This window comes from Ceratina calcarata, unplaced genomic scaffold (genome assembly GCF_001652005.2).
Source record: "Ceratina calcarata isolate Rehan_Ccalc_2016 unplaced genomic scaffold, ASM165200v1 scaffold132, whole genome shotgun sequence".
Taxonomy (NCBI): Eukaryota; Metazoa; Arthropoda; class Insecta; order Hymenoptera; family Apidae; genus Ceratina; species Ceratina calcarata.
In genome coordinates, this window is record NW_017134257.1 from 91,818 (window position 1) to 100,806 (window position 8,989).

Here is an 8,989-nt window from a genome sequence, read left to right on the forward strand (position 1 = left end):
CATGGTTGAATCGAGTGGTGAAATGTCCCATTCTGTTTCGTTGTATCAGAATTTCAAGGCAACCGTTTCATTACCCTTCACTCCGTGATAACAACATAGAATGTGACAATTTGCGAACGAATTTGAAAAGGAAAATGTGTTGGGTGGACTCCTATCTCTCTCTTGATCTCGTACATGGTTTTGTTCCACTTGTTTGCTGGTCTACCGAATCATTGTTTCCTCTCCCTCCTCTCTGTATCTCGCCGCCCGCACCTTTCTTTTCTACAATGAACTCCGGCGAAGAGCTAGCAACGAGCCAAAGTTTCAGTTTGTTGCGTCGTGTCGTCACCGGGCAATGAATCTCAAGAGAGAAGTTTGCAAAACGTGAGTTTGTTGCGGTTTTACCGGTGCTCACCTGTTGTATTAAATCGCACGGCGTTACCCCCATTATAACTTCCCGCGCGACCAAGTTGACGTTTAATTGGAGAAATTTTTCAGCCAGGACAACTGTAATTGATTTGTTAATTGGCGAATCTCCTTCCTCTTTGTCGATGAAAATTTTGTTCAATAAAATACGCGTCATGCACGTGTCAATTGAAACTAATAAAATTAATATGTTTAAACTCTGCAGATTGAAAACAATCAACTAGGTATCGAAAGTTTCTTTTTAATGACCACAAAAAAATATAACTGCGAAAACTAAATTTTATCCTGGCATTAATGATAAATAAATGAAGTCCCAGTTTATTTATTTTCACGCATTGCTGTGTCTCATGTGTCACTGTACGCGTATATATGTATCCATAATTTACTTACTTTAATCCCACATAGTTACGCACACATCGCTCGCCATATGCTGCTTGTTTGTGTTTATGTAGGTCCAAAATGCAATAAGTTGGATGTTACAGTGAACGTCTGTATCATACGAATGTTGAATATACAGAGTGTCTGAAATTTTTCCGGACAAACGTTGTCGTCGAATTCTATGCACGAAAATGAGATGTTATATAAAAATAACCAATAAGGCTTTATTACAAAAGTATAACATAAATTAAAAATAAAACCGCTTAATTTTCCTGTTTAAAGTGCAGCCCGCCAAATCTGTCAACGCTGTACATACAGTAGCACGTGCATTTTCATCAGAACATGAAATGAATATCCACGTATTCTTCGTTTGATTATTATTTTGCTTATTGGTGTTTCGCAAGGAAACAGGGAAAGATAGTAAACATTACACGCAGGTGGACGATACTTTTAATAGGGAAATTGGATGGTTTACATTTTATGTTATAATTTAGCGATAAAACCTTATTAACCGTCTTTCATGCAACAGTTTTTCCTTCTTTTTGTGCATAGAATACCCCGACAACTATCCGGAAAAATCCTAGACACCCTGTATAAACATCACAGTTAAAATTAGCAATTTAGTACACCCGGAAGTGATCAACTCGAACTCCATTTACAAATTCTTGATAATTTCGTGTACCATCTCCCTCTCCCATTCACCTGTTCAATTTCACGCGAGTTGAATTTTTTACAAGGCCAATTACGTTCTCCAAATGAGAAAACCATCGCTAACATATTAATTGCGTCAGTAGAAACTTATGTCTTCAATTTTTCAATCGTTCATGCCATTCAATTATGTTCTTGAATAACAGTAAGGAAAAATTATTTTTAATTGTTACAATATACTATGAAGGTTTCTATGTCCCGTGATTATTATAAATAAGTTATCTAAAATATAATTTGTACATTGTTATACGAGAAATCGCCTTATCTTTATAGACACTCAATAATCATATTATTGAAAGCGTAACGACGGTTGATTCCTAACAGATTAGGTGAGATCGTATCACTTGGAAATCTACCGTTTCCATCAAAATTCACTTGCGAGCACTCCACCAATTTTCAACGACGCTCGGCAACCCCTTTTCCCTCATAAAAACGTCCGAAAACACAAGAATCAACCGCGACGATAATCCCCGTTGTGCGTATTTCGTAGAGCCGGGAGTGCGATGATATTAATATTTTTCAACGGGGTGCACAAGAGCAGGAGAGAGAGAGAGAGAGAGAGAGAGAGAGAGAGAGAGAGAGAGATAGGGAGGGAGGGATGGAGCGGCAGCGCCCTAGCACATTAAAAAGCGCGGCCGCAACCCTCGAGGAAAATGAATAGCCGTTCCAGGACGGGCGCGCGGCGATGTGGGGGATGTTTTTGTCGCGGCGCGCCAGGACTTTATCGTCTGGCAAACTTTATCTTTATCGACGCCGATCTCTCGCCGCAACGAAATATTGTTACGCCCGTTGGTCAGGTTCACCAGAATTATTGTACGATTCGATCAATTCTGCAACTCGGGGTAAAGTTCATCATGTCGTTAGATGCAAGATTGTTATGCTGCGCCTACACTATGAATTTGTTGGATTAATACAATCTGCTATATAACAGAAAAAATGTCATATAATTTTATGTTGTACAACATCTTGCTTCTTGCATTTACAACAAGTTGTCTGTGTATAACTTTGCTATATAACATGTTTTGTTGCATATCGTAGACGCAGCTTTAAACTGCAGATCTGTATATAAAATAAAACACTTGTGTTGTCAATTTAAAAAGTGAAGTCTAGATTAAGATCATCCAAGTTTTCTATAAATGTAGACCCAAGTAAATAATTATAAATTAACGAGCCGACTATAAAATGTCTAACGAAAAACAAGATATTCGTGAAATTTAAATGCAAAATTGAATCAAATGTAATATATTCATATGTTCTATTTCTACAATTGAAATCAATTTGGGTTTCATTGATCTATCAATCAAAACATGTTTCGTAACTTTATTTTAGTGGCTTCTTTCACCCCTTCATCATAAATTTCAACTGCCAGAGAAAATAATATCAAATATATTCAACTATACTACAAGTTCGTCGTTTCGGTCCAAAAACGATAAAATAACATTATAATCTTATGCATACATTATATTTATATACACACACTTAATGTACATCCAAAATAACCATTATGAATATTTCAAAAATATTTATTTCAAGATATATATTGTATAAAAGAGCTGTACAATTTCGTTAGAACTGACAGTCAATTCGTTGGTTTCATTTGTAAATAAAACCATTCACGAAGTGGGTATGAAAAGATAGGTGTATCTTTTAGCCGTATCGTTGGTGAATGCCGACAGATTTTCCGGCGGACTGGTGACGCATTCGTAGGACGTCTGGAGGTGAAGAGGCGCTGCTTCTGGTTTCTACCCTCCCTTTCGCCGTCGTCGTCGTCGTCGTCGTCGATGTCGTCGTTGAGGAAAAGTACTCTCAAAAGGAAGATTCGTCGACGATGCTCGATCTTCCCATAAAGTTGCCGTGACTACGCTGCGGGAGAATAAATCCTGAGATCCGAGAGTAACGCAAATTGTTCGAATCTTGAGGGCGGGTGGCGCGTGCGATGGTAGAAAGAAACGTGGAATAAAAATGAGAAATGGACCTCTGCGGCGGCCTGGCCGACAGGAAAGGAGAAAACGATGTACAAAAGAGAGGTAAGGAAGAAATACGCGGAGTCTTAGGAACAGCTAATTTAGTAGTCCGTAATACTAGTTAGGAAGAATAAAACGTTTCCAGGATAATAAAATGAACTCTTCAGGACATTTCTTAAAGTTACCCAGTTTCAAACCAGTTTTACTTTCACTGTACACTAAAATTTATTATTCTTGATAAAAATATATATACATTTAAACGATAAACGTATAAAGACGTCCATAAACCATAAATCAATAAAAAGGTTTATGCGTGTGTGGGGATGGAGATGTTAGGCTAGGTATGGTTGTCACAAACGCTATAAGTACAAACAATGGATGGCAAAAATCTATTAACAACCCAAGATCAATGTTCATCAATTTAATTTTGTGTTTAAAACTATGTGACCGTTATATTAACCACATATTCAATACCGTTAACAATATAATATTTTCATAATTATATAAATCGACTTTTCATTAATAAAACTGATTATTTCTAATCCGTAAAAGTCAATCTCAGGCGCTGGACAAACATCCCAGGACCGGAATAATTTATATTAACGATAAGGTTATACGATAATTTATATTAACGATAACTAAAGATAATTTATATTAACTTTCAATCTTATTGATAATATGCATGAGGCTAATTATTTTTAGAATCATCGATAAGTAGATAGTTTCTATTATGCTTGTCAAAATGAAATTTTCGCATCGACAAGTCAAAGTAAAGAAATGCGATTATCATACCCCGTCTTCCTATAAACTGGATTTGGCCTTTAGATTTTAGCAGATTTTTGACCTTACACTTTAAAAGGATAGTGGAATGTAATCGAGTGAAACGAAGAAAGTAGAATGCAATTGACGAACTGTACAACAAGTTGCTACGAATGGAAGAGAAAATACTGTTTATGGACCATTTCCGTATAAAATATTGCACAGTTTCAATTTAAATTTCATTTCCAGCATAGTGTACATTGAAACTCGATGTAAATAGCTAGATGGTTTGAAGGCATTTATACGCTGAATACAGGATACTGTGCAAATAAATAAATCGATGCACAAAAAACCGCATAACAGTGGGAAAAAAGGTGTCACAGTCTTTTATGTATGTATTTATTCAGACCGTTTGCTGTTACCACAAATGGAGAAAAAGGCGCTTACATTACCTTGACTGGAAGAACCGCCACACCGTTTCACATACGCGTATGCACACACACATGTTGGTCAAACATTTCTTCCTTCTCTTAGACAGTATTACGGTCTTCTCACCGAATGTCTTAACGCATTTCTCTTTTAACACGGCCCGCAAGAGACAGAGAGGAAGGAAGGGATACGGTAGAAAAAGAGAGCGAAGGATATAAGGGAAAATGGATCAAAGAAGGGAGCGGTGTAGAAGAAAGTGAAACAAACGGCTGGAAAATTAAAAGAACGACGCCAGATAAGTCTTGGGGACGTGGCACGGTTCGCGCCTGAAGAAAAGAGAGAAGAAGATCGATAAAGGGGGAAAAGAACAAGCGAGGGGAGAGGTGACGTCGGATACTGACGCGACAGACGGGACGGACAGAGATAGGAGCTGCGAAATCCGTCGTCGGGAGAAGAAAAGTTCTGTAATTTACCAAATGCCAGTCTACCGCACCATGCAAATTCCTCGACGTCGGAAACTTAACCGAGATTCGAAAACTTACTTCCGACGATGAAGGTTAATCTCGAGCGGGCACGGGCTGCCGCTATGCCATGCCTGCCATCGCATCGTGCCGCGCGGCGCACCGCGTCGAAGGAAACGGCCCGGAGAGAGCTTACATATTCGGGACACCCGCTCTAAATTTCCCGGCGAACAGAGCAGGACCACCCCGACCGCCTTGCCTCTCCGTCGTCGATTATTCAAAATTACGAATTCTGATCGAACGGTTGCCTCCGTATCTGGAAAGTTAATGTCGACGAGGAGGGTACGCTTTCCTCGATGCTGGAAAAGAAGGAAGACTATGTAGGACGTATAATACCTAGTACGTCGTGCGGAATACGGCGGACGGTAGGAGCTGATTTCGAATCTACTTTTTTTAGGAAATGTTCCCGGTTCGTCATCGTGTTAAGCAGAACTGTTGATTTACGGCGGCTGCAAAAAGCATTGGCACGTGTCCCACGTTTTTCAATAAAGCACTTTTTGATCAGCTTCTACGTTTTCGCGACGAAACGGTAAATTTTCATAGGTGCGTTCCAGTTTAATCAATTTTGATGAACTGAACGGGAAGGAATTTAACGTACTATATTTGAACTTTATTAGAAAACGTACCTGAATGGTTATTAATTTTCATAATAAGATTCTTAATAATTTTACTAAATAACTGAATATTTCAAACATGTACGTACCTGGTTTAAATCATGAACTTGCTTTACTTCGAACTCACAGATTCGATCGTCGCGTGTCGCTGCTCGATGTAAGGAACTCACCGACACACTGAAAACTCGCCTCTACCGTGCCTAAAATATAGAAACGTGTGATTTTCCGAATTACCATTAATTTCGTGTGAGCTATCGGCTTCCGTCACGTTGTTCGCGCATAACTTTGATTCCCGGTTAATCAACAACCTTGTCCTTAAGAACTTCGGTACGTTATAGATGTTAACTAAAAAATGTACACTTACGAGGAATAATTTCTAAGTAAAACCCTAATTATTTAATTTTACTTCGTAATGGAGTTTTAAAAAATTTTCTTTGTTCTATCGCTTTTGATCAAGAACTCGTTGGCAGTAGCACTGACGTCAAAAATATTACGCGCAGACCGTAGTGTATTCAGAATGGTAGGTCAGGAGACACATTGTACGTACATGTATAGTTATTTAAACGTGCGAATTGTCGCGGCACGTCCCGGAAAGTGAGAAGAGTTAATCAGCTATGCGGGTGATAAGAATAAACGTTGGAGAGGAGGAGAGAATGCCCAGCGAGTGTCTTTTTCTGCGAATAATTATGGCGCTAGCACAGAGGCGGCGATGGGAGATGAAAGGAGTGTAAAAATTTCAGCCGGACCTACAAAAGATTCTGGATTGCTTAAAAGGGCAAGAGGAACACGAACAGGAAAAAAAGGAAAGAGTGATAAAAGAGCGTGTGAGGAAGCGGGGGTGTCCGTACGACGACAATGAAAGTGAGAAAGAAAGTTTAAAGGAACGGGGTTGGCCGGTTCACTTTTTTCGCCGGCCCTAATGGGACCCACGTTCTTGTCAGAGGGATTAACATCAGCCCCAACGCCTGTAACGTTTGCACGGCAGCTTAAAATGATGTACAAAATCGATGTACAAAAAGCCCGGTGTTTATCTTGGTTAGAAAACGAAATTCTTTCATCGAACGGCACACAGTTCGAATTAATCAAGCAGCCCGACATAAAACAGAATAATGTACAATAAATAACACTGTAACTTATGAACGATTAGCTAATATGGAATGAATATTCTCCTTAGCCTGGTAAAAGCCATTTCTTATAAAAACAAGAGACAGACGTTCAAGCTTTACAAATAATATGTGCCTGTATAAAATATTTGGCAATCATGCAAGTTGCTATGCAAACCGAAAATCCTTGGCACTCCCTGATTTTCGATTGCTACTTCAAATGAGAGTAGATTCTCCGTGAACTACAGAGACTACGTATTTATTATAAGAATACACTTTTATTTTTCACAGGAAATATTCCTCTCGTTCACAGTGATGCTCTAGGGTCTTTAAATTTATGCATTATTTTTTATTCCTGCGTCAGCTTCAAATCGCGAATAGAGTAACCGTTGGGCAAGAATACAGGGAGGGAAAGAAGCGGGATTTTCGTTGTTCCGATACACACGAAATTGAAAATGAAGCCATCGCGTCAACTCAACAATTAACGCGTCCTGCTGTTTTCCCATGAACGTAACGTACCGGAATGTAATACACCGGTACGATATTTCATTCCTGCGGGAATACACGTCGGCATTCCCTTACGTAGGACATTTTAAAATATATGCTTCGTCGAGCGAAGGGCAAAACTACGAGAGTGATAGACAGAGAAAAAGAGAGAGGACGAGAGAGAGAGGAAGGAAAAAAAGAGAAGGAAGTACTTCTTTTACGAGGAAATATGAGCCCATACCAGTTCGGTCTCCAGAGAATAAGGTTAACGCCGTAAAGGACACACAATTTGTCCGCGACAAAAAAGAAAGTCGAAGAGCTTACTCGGAAAGAGAGAAAGCTTACACCACTACTACATAGAAAAACGTTCAAATTGCTGAAAATTGAAGTAATGTTTGTCACAATTAGGCCGGTGGTACGAATAAATCTTTCGACCGACGATGAGAATGAGCGATCGGGCTGCGTTCATTCTCGAGGAAAAGCTTTCAGTGAAACTGAATTCGGTATAGACTATACGGCGAGGGAATAAGGATAGGATCAAGAACCAAGACAGGCATGAAGAAAGAAAGACGAATCGTATGAGCGGCCGCGCGTAATTGGAGGCAACAGGATAGGGATCGAAGCCCGACTTTTATTACTGCGAAATTAATTCGGAATCCTCGATGCTTCAGTCCGGAAGATTCTGCCATTAATCACGATCGACTTAAATGTATGTGCCTTTCTCTCTTCCTCTCATGGGGTTCTAACCGATGAAGATCAATTAATTCCGTTGGCAAGGTATCTACCGGTATATACCGTTTGCCCGATCTGGTTATCCCCTTTGAATAAGATTAACGCCACGCCGCGCCGCGCCGTAAAAAATTCGTGAATGGTTGGGAAAAGAATGAACGCGAACGCGAGACAACGCAACCGGAACCGGGGGCAGAGAAAAATGCAATAATCGTAAGCGACCCGAAAACAGCGCGGTGGGTAGAGATAACAGGGGCGAAACTAATGGTAATTACGGGGAGACCAAGGATAGAAGAACAGAAGAAGAAAGGTGGGACGCGACAGTCGCGGCTGCGGGCGAAAAATAGGTTGAAAGAATCCTAAGAAGGATTCATTACGCTTTCCGTGGGGAACGTCTACCAGATAATCTTCAGCCGAGGAGACAAAAACGAAACAAACGATCTACTTGCCTAGGCCCGGCCGATATTTTCGAAGAAATGAAAGTTCTAACGGGATCTCGATTTTAAACTTACATTAAAGAATATTTTCCTGTACGAAGTACACAGAATGCACATTAAAATAATGAGAAAGTATCACAAATATATTCACGTATTTAAAATTAAAAGATAATAATGGAACGCTAAAGAGAGAATATTCTGGTTATATTTCATATTCTGATTTTGATTGAGTTTAGAACAACGATACAGAAAAGAACCTTCAGGAATAGCAGTCAGTTTGTTGAATTAAGTATCGCAAACATCGGAGGTCAGTTAAAGCTGATTAAAAAAGACCACCGTCAGTTCCGATCGGCCGGAATTCGTTTAGAACTGGAAAAGCCACTGGTCTAACGAAACCGCTACTCCCCGGTCAATCGGCGGAACCGCAAATTTACAAATCCTCCCCCGGTGCTAAGA